At 46.4% G+C, this 13,564-nt stretch overlaps 1 protein-coding gene across 1 annotated transcript in view; it reads left to right on the plus strand.

The window, feature by feature from the left end:
- LOC120045310 (serine palmitoyltransferase 3-like) overlaps positions 1-13,564 on the plus strand; it is a 147,433-nt gene that overhangs the window by 42,750 nt on the left and 91,119 nt on the right. The gene's annotated exons all lie outside the window — the stretch shown is intronic.

Below are 13,564 nucleotides of genomic sequence, written 5' to 3' on the forward strand. Positions count from 1 at the left end.
ATGTTGATATACACACCACTAGGGGCTGGGTGATGTTGATATACACACCACTAGGGGCTGGGTGATGTTGATATACACACCACTAGGGGCTGGGTGATGTTGATATACACACCACTAGGGGCTGGGTGATGTTGATATACACACCACTAGGGGCTGGGTGATGTTGATATACACACCACTAGGGGCTGGGTGATATACACACCACTAGGGGCTGGGTGATATACACACCACTAGGGGCTGGGTGATGTTGATATACACACCACTAGGGGGCTGGGTGATGTTGATATACACACCACTAGGGGCTGGGTGATGTTGATATACACACCACTAGGGGCTGGGTGATGTTGATATACACACCACTAGGGGCTGGGTGATGTTGATATACACACCACTAGGGGCTGGGTGATGTTGATATACACACCACTAGGGGCTGGGTGATGTTGATATACACACCACTAGGGCTGGGTGATGTTGATATACACACCAGTAGGGGCTGGGTGATGTTGATATACACACCAGTAGGGGCTGGGTGATGTTGATATACACACCACTAGGGGCTGGGTGATGTTGATATACACACCACTAGGGGCTGGGTGATGTTGATATACACACCACTAGGGGGCTGGGTGATGTTGATATACACACCACTAGGGGCTGGGTGATGTTGATATACACACCACTAGGGGCTGGGTGATGTTGATATACACACCACTAGGGGCTGGGTGATGTTGATATACACACCACTAGGGGCTGGGTGATGTTGATATACACACCACTAGGGGCTGGGTGATGTTGATATACACACCACTAGGGGCTGGGTGATGTTGATATACACACCACTAGGGGCTGGGTGATGTTGATATACACACCACTAGGGGGCTGGGTGATGTTGATATACACACCACTAGGGGCTGGGTGATGTTGATATACACACCACTAGGGGCTGGGTGATGTTGATATACACACCACTAGGGGCTGGGTGATGTTGATATACACACCACTAGGGGCTGGGTGATGTTGATATACACACCACTAGGGGCTGGGTGATGTTGATATACACACCACTAGGGGCTGGGTGATGTTGATATACACACCACTAGGGGCTGGGTGATGTTGATATACACACCACTAGGGGCTGGGTGATGTTGATATACACACCACTAGGGGCTGGGTGATGTTGATATACACACCACTAGGGGCTGGGTGATGTTGATATACACACCACTAGGGGCTGGGTGATGTTGATATACACACCACTAGGGGCTGGGTGATGTTGATATACACACCACTAGGGGCTGGGTGATGTTGATATACACACCACTAGGGGCTGGGTGATGTTGATATACACACCACTAGGGGCTGGGTGATGTTGATATACACACCACTAGGGGCTGGGTGATGTTGATATACACACCACTAGGGGCTGGGTGATGTTGATATACACACCACTAGGGGCTGGGTGATGTTGATATACACACCACTAGGGGCTGGGTGATGTTGATATACACACCACTAGGGGCTGGGTGATGTTGATATACACACCACTAGGGGCTGGGTGATGTTGATATACACACCACTAGGGGCTGGGTGATGTTGATATACACACCACTAGGGGCTGGGTGATGTTGATATACACACCACTAGGGGCTGGGTGATGTTGATATACACACCACTAGGGGCTGGGTGATGTTGATATACACACCACTAGGGGCTGGGTGATGTTGATATACACACCACTAGGGGCTGGGTGATGTTGATATACACACCACTAGGGGCTGGGTGATGTTGATATACACACCACTAGGGGCTGGGTGATGTTGATATACACACCACTAGGGCTGGGTGATGTTTGATATACACACCACTAGGGGCTGGTGATGTTGATATCCACACCACTAGGGGCTGGGTGATGTTGATATACACACCACTAGGGGGCTGGGTGATGTTGATATACACACCACTAGGGGGCTGGGTGATGTTGATATACACACCACTAGGGGGCTGGGTGATGTTGATATACACACCACTAGGGGCTGGGTGATGTTGATATACACACCACTAGGGGCTGGGTGATGTTGATATACACACCACTAGGGGCTGGGTGATGTTGATATACACACCACTAGGGGGCTGGGTGATATACACACCACTAGGGGCTGGGTGATGTTGATATACACACCACTAGGGGGCTGGGTGATGTTGATATACACACCACTAGGGGCTGGGTGATGTTGATATACACACCACTAGGGGCTGGGTGATGTTGATATACACACCACTAGGGGCTGGGTGATGTTGATATACACACCACTAGGGGCTGGGTGATATACACACCACTAGGGGCTGGGTGATGTGATATACACACCACTAGGGGCTGGGTGATGTTGATATACACACCACTAGGGGCTGGGTGATGTTGATATACACACCACTAGGGGCTGGGTGATGTTGATATACACACCACTAGGGGCTGGGATGTTGATATACACACCACTAGGGGCTGGGTGATGTTGATATACACACCACTAGGGGGCTGGGTGATGTTGATATACACACCACTAGGGGCTGGGTGATGTTGATATACACACCACTAGGGGCTGGGTGATGTTGATATACACACCACTAGGGGCTGGGTGATGTTGATATACACACCACTAGGGGGGGTGATGTTGATATACACACCACTAGGGGCTGGGTGATGTTGATATACACACCACTAGGGGCTGGGTGATGTTGATATACACACCACTAGGGGCTGGGTGATATACACACCACTAGGGGCTGGGTGATGTTGATATACACACCACTAGGGGCTGGGTGATGTTGATATACACACCACTAGGGGCTGGGTGATGTTGATATACACACCACTAGGGGCTGGGTGATGTTGATATACACACCACTAGGGGCTGGGTGATGTTGATATACACACCACTAGGGGCTGGGTGATGTTGATATACACACCACTAGGGGCTGGGTGATGTTGATATACACACCACTAGGGGCTGGGTGATGTTGATATACACACCACTAGGGCTGGGTGATGTTGATATACACACCACTAGGGGCTGGGTGATGTTGATATACACACCACTAGGGGCTGGGTGATGTTGATATACACACCACTAGGGGCTGGGTGATGTTGATATACACACCACTAGGGGCTGGGTGATGTTGATATACACACCACTAGGGGCTGGGTGATGTTGATATACACACCACTAGGGGCTGGGTGATGTTGATATACACACCACTAGGGGCTGGGTGATGTTGATATACACACCACTAGGGGCTGGGTGATGTTGATATACACACCACTAGGGGCTGGGTGATGTTGATATACACACCACTAGGGGCTGGGTGATGTTGATATACACACCACTAGGGGCTGGGTGATGTTGATATACACACCACTAGGGGCTGGGTGATGTTGATATACACACCACTAGGGGCTGGGTGATGTTGATATACACACCACTAGGGGCTGGGTGATGTTGATATACACACCACTAGGGGCTGGGTGATGTTGATATACACACCACTAGGGGCTGGGTGATGTTGATATACACACCACTAGGGGCTGGGTGATGTTGATATACACACCACTAGGGGCTGGGTGATGTTGATATACACACCACTAGGGGCTGGGTGATGTTGATATACACACCACTAGGGGCTGGGTGATGTTGATATACACACCACTAGGGCTGGGTGATGTTGATATACACACCACTAGGGGCTGGGTGATGTTGATATACACACCACTAGGGGCTGGGTGATGTTGATATACACACCACTAGGGGCTGGGTGATGTTGATATACACACCACTAGGGGCTGGGTGATGTTGATATACACACCACTAGGGGCTGGGTGATGTTGATATACACACCACTAGGGGCTGGGTGATGTTGATATACACACCACTAGGGGCTGGGTGATGTTGATATACACACCACTAGGGGCTGGGTGATGTTGATATACACACCACTAGGGGCTGGGTGATGTTGATATACACACCACTAGGGGCTGGGTGATGTTGATATACACACCACTAGGGGCTGGGTGATGTTGATATACACACCACTAGGGGCTGGGTGATGTTGATATACACACCACTAGGGGCTGGGTGATGTGATATACACACCACTAGGGGCTGGGTGATGTTGATATACACACCACTAGGGGCTGGGTGATGTTGATATACACACACTAGGGGCTGGGTGATGTTGATATACACACCACTAGGGGCTGGGTGATGTGATACACACCACTAGGGGCTGGGTGATGTTGATATACACACCACTAGGGGCTGGGTGATGTGATATACACACCACTAGGGGCTGGGTGACTGTTGATATACACACCACTAGGGGCTGGGTGATGTTGATATACACACCACTAGGGGCTGGGTGATGTTGATATACACACCACTAGGGGCTGGGTGATGTTGATATACACACCACTAGGGGCTGGGTGATGTTGATATACACACCACTAGGGGCTGGGTGATGTTGATATACACACCACTAGGGGCTGGGTGATGTTGATATACACACCACTAGGGGCTGGGTGATGTTGATATACACACCACTAGGGGCTGGGTGATGTTGATATACACACCACTAGGGCTGGGTGATGTTGATATACACACCACTAGGGGCTGGGTGATGTTGATATACACACCACTAGGGGCTGGGTGATGTTGATATACACACCACTAGGGGCTGGGTGATGTTGATATACACACCACTAGGGGCTGGGTGATGTTGATATACACACCACTAGGGGCTGGGTGATGTTGATATACACACCACTAGGGGCTGGGTGATGTTGATATACACACCACTAGGGGGCTGGGTGATGTTGATATACACACCACTAGGGGCTGGGTGATGTTGATATACACACCACTAGGGGCTGGGTGATGTTGATATACACACCACTAGGGGCTGGGTGATGTTGATATACACACCACTAGGGGCTGGGTGATGTTGATATACACACCACTAGGGGCTGGGTGATGTTGATATACACACCACTAGGGGCTGGGTGATGTTGATATACACACCACTAGGGGCTGGGTGATGTTGATATACACACCACTAGGGGCTGGGTGATGTTGATATACACACCACTAGGGGCTGGGTGATGTTGATATACACACCACTAGGGGCTGGGTGATGTTGATATACACACCACTAGGGGCTGGGTGATGTTGATATACACACCACTAGGGGCTGGGTGATGTTGATATACACACCACTAGGGGCTGGGTGATATACACACCACTAGGGGCTGGGTGATGTTGATATACACACCACTAGGGGCTGGGTGATGTTGATATACACACCACTAGGGGCTGGGTGATGTTGATATACACACCACTAGGGGCTGGGTGATGTTGATATACACACCACTAGGGGCTGGGTGATGTTGATATACACACCACTAGGGGGCTGGGTGATGTTGATATACACACCACTAGGGGCTGGGTGATGTTGATATACACACCACTAGGGGCTGGGTGATGTTGATATACACACCACTAGGGGCTGGGTGATGTTGATATACACACCACTAGGGGCTGGGTGATGTTGATATACACACCACTAGGGGCTGGGTGATGTTGATATACACACCACTAGGGGCTGGGTGATGTTGATATACACACCACTAGGGGCTGGGTGATGTTGATATACACACCACTAGGGGCTGGGTGATGTTGATATACACACCACTAGGGGCTGGGTGATGTTGATATACACACCACTAGGGGCTGGGTGATGTTGATATACACACCACTAGGGGGCTGGGTGATGTTGATATACACACCACTAGGGGCTGGGTGATGTTGATATACACACCACTAGGGCTGGGTGATGTTGATATACACACCACTAGGGGCTGGGTGATGTTGATATACACACCACTAGGGGCTGGGTGATGTTGATATACACACCACTAGGGGCTGGGTGATGTTGATATACACACCACTAGGGGCTGGGTGATGTTGATATACACACCACTAGGGGCTGGGTGATGTTGATATACACACCACTAGGGCTGGGTGATGTTGATATACACACCACTAGGGGCTGGGTGATGTTGATATACACACCACTAGGGGCTGGGTGATGTTGATATACACACCACTAGGGGCTGGGTGATGTTGATATACACACCACTAGGGGCTGGGTGATGTTGATATACACACCACTAGGGGCTGGGTGATGTTGATATACACACCACTAGGGGCTGGGTGATGTTGATATACACACCACTAGGGGCTGGGTGATGTTGATATACACACCACTAGGGGCTGGGTGATGTTGATATACACACCACTAGGGGCTGGGTGATGTTGATATACACACCACTAGGGGCTGGGTGATGTTGATATACACACCACTAGGGGCTGGGTGATATACACACCACTAGGGGCTGGGTGATATACACACCACTAGGGGCTGGGTGATGTTGATATACACACCACTAGGGCTGGGTGATGTTGATATACACACCACTAGGGGCTGGGTGATGTTGATATACACACCACTAGGGGCTGGGTGATATACACACCACTAGGGCTGGGTGATGTTGATATACACACCACTAGGGGGCTGGGTGATGTTGATATACACACCACTAGGGCTGGGTGATGTTGATATACACACCACTAGGGGCTGGGTGATGTTGATATACACACCACTAGGGCTGGGTGATGTTGATATACACACCACTAGGGGCTGGGTGATGTTGATATACACACCACTAGGGGCTGGGTGATGTTGATATACACACCACTAGGGGCTGGGTGATGTTGATATACACACCACTAGGGCTGGGTGATGTTGATATACACACCACTAGGGGCTGGGTGATGTTGATATACACACCCACTAGGGGCTGGGTGATGTTGATATACACACCACTAGGGGCTGGGTGATGTTGATATACACACCACTAGGGGCTGGGTGATGTTGATATGTTGATATACACACCACTAGGGGCTGGGTGATGTTGATATACACACCACTAGGGGCTGGGTGATGTTGATATACACACCACTAGGGCTGGGTGATGTTGATATACACACCACTAGGGGGCTGGGTGATGTTGATATACACACCACTAGGGGCTGGGTGATGTTGATATACACACCACTAGGGGCTGGGTGATGTTGATATACACACCACTAGGGGCTGGGTGATGTTGATATACACACCACTAGGGGCTGGGTGATGTTGATATACACACCACTAGGGGCTGGGTGATGTTGATATACGTGGTGCTAGGGGCTGGGGGCTGGGTGATATATAGACCACTAGGGGCTGGGTGATATTTAGACCACTAGGGGCTGGGGGCTGGGTGATATATAGACCACTAGGGGCTGGGTGATATATAGACCACTAGGGGCTGGGTGATATATAGACCACTAGGGGCTGGGGGCTGGTTGATATATAGACCACTAGGGGCTGGGTGATGTTGATATATAGAAATAATTTGAATGTATGTTTTAGTGTGATATTCCAAATATCGCAAGAATTTAGTTTTTATTTAAATTTTTCGTGTTTGTCCGCTTGTAGGCCGCGAGTAAAGACCAGGCCTGCAGGCCTTGTGGAGGCGGTAACGGACCACAGGCCGTGGGTAATGGACCGGAGGCCATGCGTAACTGACAGCAGGCCGCAGGCTGTGCGTAACGGTCGTGCCTAAAGACTGTGGGCTGTGCTCAACTTCCCACTTACACACATACACCAAGCCCCTCCCCCTGCCAGTCAAAACAAAAAAAGCGTTTAAGGTTTGGTCCAATAGAATCGATCATATGGACACCGAAACACATCGAGACATTAGTTTACTGTGATAGAGGAGACGTTAACCTTTCTAATGATAACCTGTTTATGTTTTTATGGCTCAACTACTTACATTTTACCAAAAGCAGACACTACTAAGACAGGAGTATCAATGAACATCGATTCTGGAAAATTAAAGCTCAATTTGTAGTGTGAGTCATTACGGTACCTCGTACTGCTAGCAGCAATGTAGTCAGACTGTTATACTAGCTGTCTAGTCTGTGTTTTTATAAAATGTACAGTAAAGTATAAAACACAATTATATAAGGAATCGGCAACTCGTTCTCATTCTGAGATAAGCTAGGCCAATTGATTTCACCAGCGGAACAAAAGGCTGGGCTGTTCAAACGGTTGACAACGGACCGAATGGTGTGTTAAATAACAGTTCAGCTGCTGTACCTTGTTTAAAAGGGAAAGGGGATTCCTTGACTAAGATTGTGGATTTGGCTTCTGGAAAGAAAGTTGATAGGAAAAAACCAGTAGGGGAGAGAAGTGGTGATGGAAGTCCTTCATATGCAGCGTGCGTGGCGAAAGGCCTAGCTGACTCTTGAGTCGCCGCTGTCAGTGAACAGCATCAAAAGTATTTGTGAAGAGTATCATTTAAATGTTCAGACAAGAAGAAGGGTATGGGTGTGTGGCGAAGGTAGCTTATAGGAGGCTCTCTCTCCAGAACACATGCTCTCTGCTCTCCAGAACACATGCTCTCTGCTCTCCAGAACACATGCTCTCAGCTCTCCAGAACACGTGCTCTCTGCTCTCCAGAACACATGCTCTCTGCTCTCCAAAACACATGCTCTCAGCTCTCCAGAACACATGCTCTCTGCTCTCCAGAACACATGCTCTCTGCTCTCCAGAACACATGCTCTCTGCTCTCCAGAACACATGCTCTCTGCTCTCCAGAACACATGCTCTCTGCTCTCCAGAACACATGCTCTCTGCTCCCCAGAACACATGCTCTCTGCTCCCCAGAACACATGCTCTCTGCTCTCCAAAACACATGCTCTCAGCTCTCCAGAACACATGCTCTCTGCTCTCCAGAACACATGCTCTCTGCTCTCCAGAACACATGCTCTCTGCTCTCCAGAACACATGCTCTCTGCTCTCCAGAACACATGCTCTCATTGTGTGAATTGTTGGCCCTTTGATTCTTTATTTTGATCAATTCCCCATGACATATGTCACCAGTAGTAATTGTACTTTTAATCCCCGTCATTTGGTTACATACATTTCTGTTAATGCATTGTATTACTAATTAGGCCTACATTCACGTACCGTTTCTCGTTCTGTGAGTGGAAACGTTGTTTGTTGACTTCACTACCTGCTACACTTGTGAGAAACACGTTTTTGGGGTTTATTTCAGAATCACATTTTACGAGATTTGTTCTTTTCATTGTGTTTTGTGTGGAGTTCTCCCATGTGATCAATGAACATGGGTCTGGTTTCTCTGTTAATGTTCAGGGAGCGTCACGCCTGAGTACTCATAGAAGTAGCCTTACTGCTGCACGCAAATGTAGGAGAGTGCCCATTTTGGGGATGTTCGATTTCTGATTGTTTTAACTCACCTTGACCAGGACTAATAAGCTGACCTTCTCAGTAGTTTCACATCACAAATCAATGAAGTCTGTATTTATTTATATTTTTTTTTACATCCATTGCGAATGAGACTGTGAGTATCTATTAGGTTATATTTGAACAATCTCCCCCTCCATAATCACCTCGGTGTGAAAGAACTAAATATCATCATCTGATCATCCCATACAGTGCTTTTGGAAAGTATTCAGACCCCTTGACTTTTCCCACATTTTGTTACGTTACAGCCTTATTCTAAAATGGATTCAATGTCTTTTTCCCCCTCATTAATCTACACACAATACCCCATAGTGACATCACAATACCCCATAATGACATCATAATACCCCATAATGACATCACAATACCCCATAATGACATCACAATACCCCGTAATGACAAAGAGAAAACAGGCTTTTAGATCTTTTTGAAAATGTATAAAAAAAAAAAAAAAACTGAAATAACATTTACATAAGTATTCAGACCCTTTACTCAGTACTTTGTTGAAGCACCTTTAGCAGCGATTACAGCCTTGAGTCTTCTTGGGTATGACGCTACAAGCTTGGCACACCTGTATTTGGGGAGTTTCTCCCATTCTTCTCTGCAGATCCTCTAAAGCTCTGTCAGGTTGGATGGGGAGAGTTGCTGCACAGCTATTTTAAGGTCTCTCCAGAGATGTTCGATCAGGTTCAAGTCTGGGTTCTGGCTGGGCCACTCAAGGACATTCAGAGACTTGTCCCAAAGCCACTCTTGCGTTGTCATGGCAGTGTGCTTATGGTCATTGTCCTGTTGGAAGGTGAACCTTTGCCCCAGTCTGAGGTCCTGAGTGCTCTGGAGCAGGTTTTTGTCAAGGGTCTCTCTGTACTTTTCTACGTAGATCTTTCCCTCGACTCTGACTAGTCTCCCAGTCCCTGAAAAACATCCACACAGCATGATGCTGCCCTCACCATGCTTCACCGTAGGGATGGCGCCAGGTTTCCTCCAGACGTGACGCTTGGCATCCAGGCCAAAGAGTTCGATCTTAGTTTCATCAGACCAGAGAATCTTGTTTCACTCAGAGTCCTTTAGGTGCCTTTTGGCAAACTCCAAGCGGGCTGTCATGTGCCTTTTACTGAGGAGTGTCTTCCGTCTGGCTACTCTACCATAAAGGCCTGATTGGTGGAGTGCTGCAGAGATGGTTGTCCTTCTGGAAGGTTCTCCCATCTCCACAGAGGAACTCTGAAGTTCTTGGTGTTGGTCACCTCACTGACCAATGCTTTTCCAACAGTCTTGAAGGAGTTCCCACATATGCTGAGCAATTGTTGGCTGCTTTTTCTTCACTCTGCTGTCCGACTCATCCCAAACCATCTCGATTCGGGGGAATCCCCCAACCTCAAACAAGTTGAGATTAGTTTGGGATGAGTCACCGCAGAGTGAAGGAAAAGCAGCCAACAAGTGCTCAGCATATGTGGTAACTCCTTCAATTCTGTTGGAAAAACATTCCAGGTGAAGCTGGTTGAGAGAATGCCAAGCGTGTGCAAAGTGTCATCAAAGCAAAGGGTTGCTATTTGAAGAGTCTCAAATATAAAATAGATTTGTTTATCACTTTTTTGGTTACTACGTGATTCCATATGTGTTTATTTCATAGTTTTGATGTCTTCACTATTATTCTACAATGTAGAAAACTGTAAAAATAAAGAGAAACCCTTGAATGAGTAGGTGTGTCCAAACTTTTGACTGGTACTGTACATCGAGTGTCTTCAGAAAGTATTCACACCCCTTAACTTATTCCACATTTTGATGTTACAGCCTGAATTTAAAACTGAATTAGATTTTGTGTCACTGGCCTACAAACAATGTCAAAGTGGAATTATATTTTTAGATATTTTAGAAAATGTAATAAGAAATGAAAAGCTGAAATGTCTGGAGTCAATAAGTATTCAACCACTTTGTTATGACAAGCCTAAATAAGTTCAGGAGTAAATAGTTGCTTAACAAGTCACATAATAAGTTGCATGGACTCACTGTGTGCAATAATAGTGTTTAACATGATTTTTTTATTGACTATCTCATCTGGGCAATGTACCTCACACATACAATTATCTGTAAAGTCCATCTGTCGAGCAGTGAATTTCAAACACAAATTCAAATACAAAGACCAGGGTGGTTTTCCAATGGCACCTAATGGTAGATGGGCCAAAAAATACATTAAAAGCAGAAATTGAATATCCAGTTGAGCATAATGAAGTTATTAATTACACTTTGAATGGTGTATCAATACACCCAGTCACTGCAAAGATACAGGCATCCTTCCTAACTCAGTTGCCAGAGAGGAAAGAAACCACTCAAGGATTTCAACATGAGGCCAATTAGTGACTTTTTAAAACAGTTAGAGTTTAATAGGAGAAAACTGAGGATGGATCAACAACATTGTAGTTACTCCACAATACTAATCTAAATGGCAGAGTGAAAAGAAGGAAGCCTGTAAAGCATAAAAATATTCCAAAACATGCATCCTGTTCGCAACAATTCACTAAAGTAAAACTGCAAAAAATTTGGGAAAGAAATGAACTTTGTCCTGAATACAAAATGTTATTTTGGGGGCAAATCCAACACATAATTTAGTACCACTCTTCATATTTTCAAGCATGGTGGTGACTGCATAATGTTATAGGTATACTTGTCATCGGCAAGGACTAGAGAGGTTTTGGATAAAAAAGAAACGGAATAGAGATGAGCACAGGCAAAATCCTAGAGGAAAACCTGGTTCAGTCTGCTTTCCACCAGACACTGGGAGATGAAGCACAGGCAAAATACTAGAGGAAAACCTGGTTCAGTCTGCTTTCCACCAGACACTGGGAGATGAAGCACAGGCACAATCCTAGAGGAAAACCTGGTTCAGTCTGCTTTCCACCAGACACTGTGAGATGAAGCACAGGCACAATCCTAGAGGAAAACCTGGTTCAGTCTGCTTTCCACCAGACACTGGGAGATTAATTCACCTGTCAGCAGGACAATAACCTAAAACACAAGGCCAAATCTACACTGGAGTTGCTTACCAACAAGACATTGAATGTTCCTGAGTGGCCGAGTTAAAGTTTTGACTTAAATCGGCATGAAAATCTATGGCAAGAATTGAAAAATGGTTAATATGATCAACAAACAACTTGACAGTGCTTTAAGAGTTTTTTTTAAGAATAAAGTGCACATTTTGTAGAATCCAGCTGTGCAAAGCTCTTAAAGACTTACCAGAAAGACTCACAGCTGTAATTGCTGCCGAAGGTAATTCTAACATGTATTGACTTGTGTGTGAATACTTATGTAAATTAGATTCTTTTTTTATTTCCAACAAATGTTTTAACATTTTTAAAAACATTTAATTTTGTCAATATGGGGAATATGTGTAGATGGGTGATTTTTTTATTTATTTTTTATTTAATCCATTTTGAATTCAGGCTGTAACACAAAATGAGTATTAAGTCACATGGTATGAATACTTTCTGAAGGCACTGGAATTGTATGAGGGAATGAAGGGGACATTAGTGAACTGCCAATCAGTTTGTCCAAAACATGTGGCAGACACACAGTCATATATTTGAGGAGCTATTTGTGAAGTCTGTTAAGCTCCCTGTATGGTGACCATATTCCATAGATATTGAAGGGGGATCATCCTCTGCATTTGAATGAACAAGTTATTGAACTGCCACTCACCTTGTCCAAGAACATGTGGTAAACACCATAATGCTTGTACCCCACCGGTCCCCTCTCCCGACCTCTTCTCCCCAAAACGCTGAGATGTTAGCAGATCTGTAAGGTGGAAACAATATGTTAGAAACTCCACCACTACAGTGCTTCTACCTGTCCAGGCCCTTCTGACATTAGGGACTTGGGCCAAGGGGAAGGGGTAAGGAGGGAAGTACACTCTTGGGGGGGGGGGGAGGTATTATTTAGAAGCTTAAAGGGGTTCTTCGGCTGTCCCCTTATGACAACCCTTTGAAAAACCCTTTTTGTTTCCAGGGTTCTACCTGGAACCCAAAAAGGTTCTACCTGGAACCCAAAAGGGTTCTACCTGGACCCCAAAAGGGTTCTACCTGGACCCCAAAAAGGTTCTACCTGGAACCCAAAATGGTTTTACCTGGACCCCAAAAAGGTTCTACCTGGACCC

The sequence above is a fragment of the Salvelinus namaycush genome, chromosome 4 (assembly GCF_016432855.1).
Source record: "Salvelinus namaycush isolate Seneca chromosome 4, SaNama_1.0, whole genome shotgun sequence".
Lineage (NCBI taxonomy): Eukaryota > Metazoa > Chordata > Actinopteri > Salmoniformes > Salmonidae > Salvelinus > Salvelinus namaycush.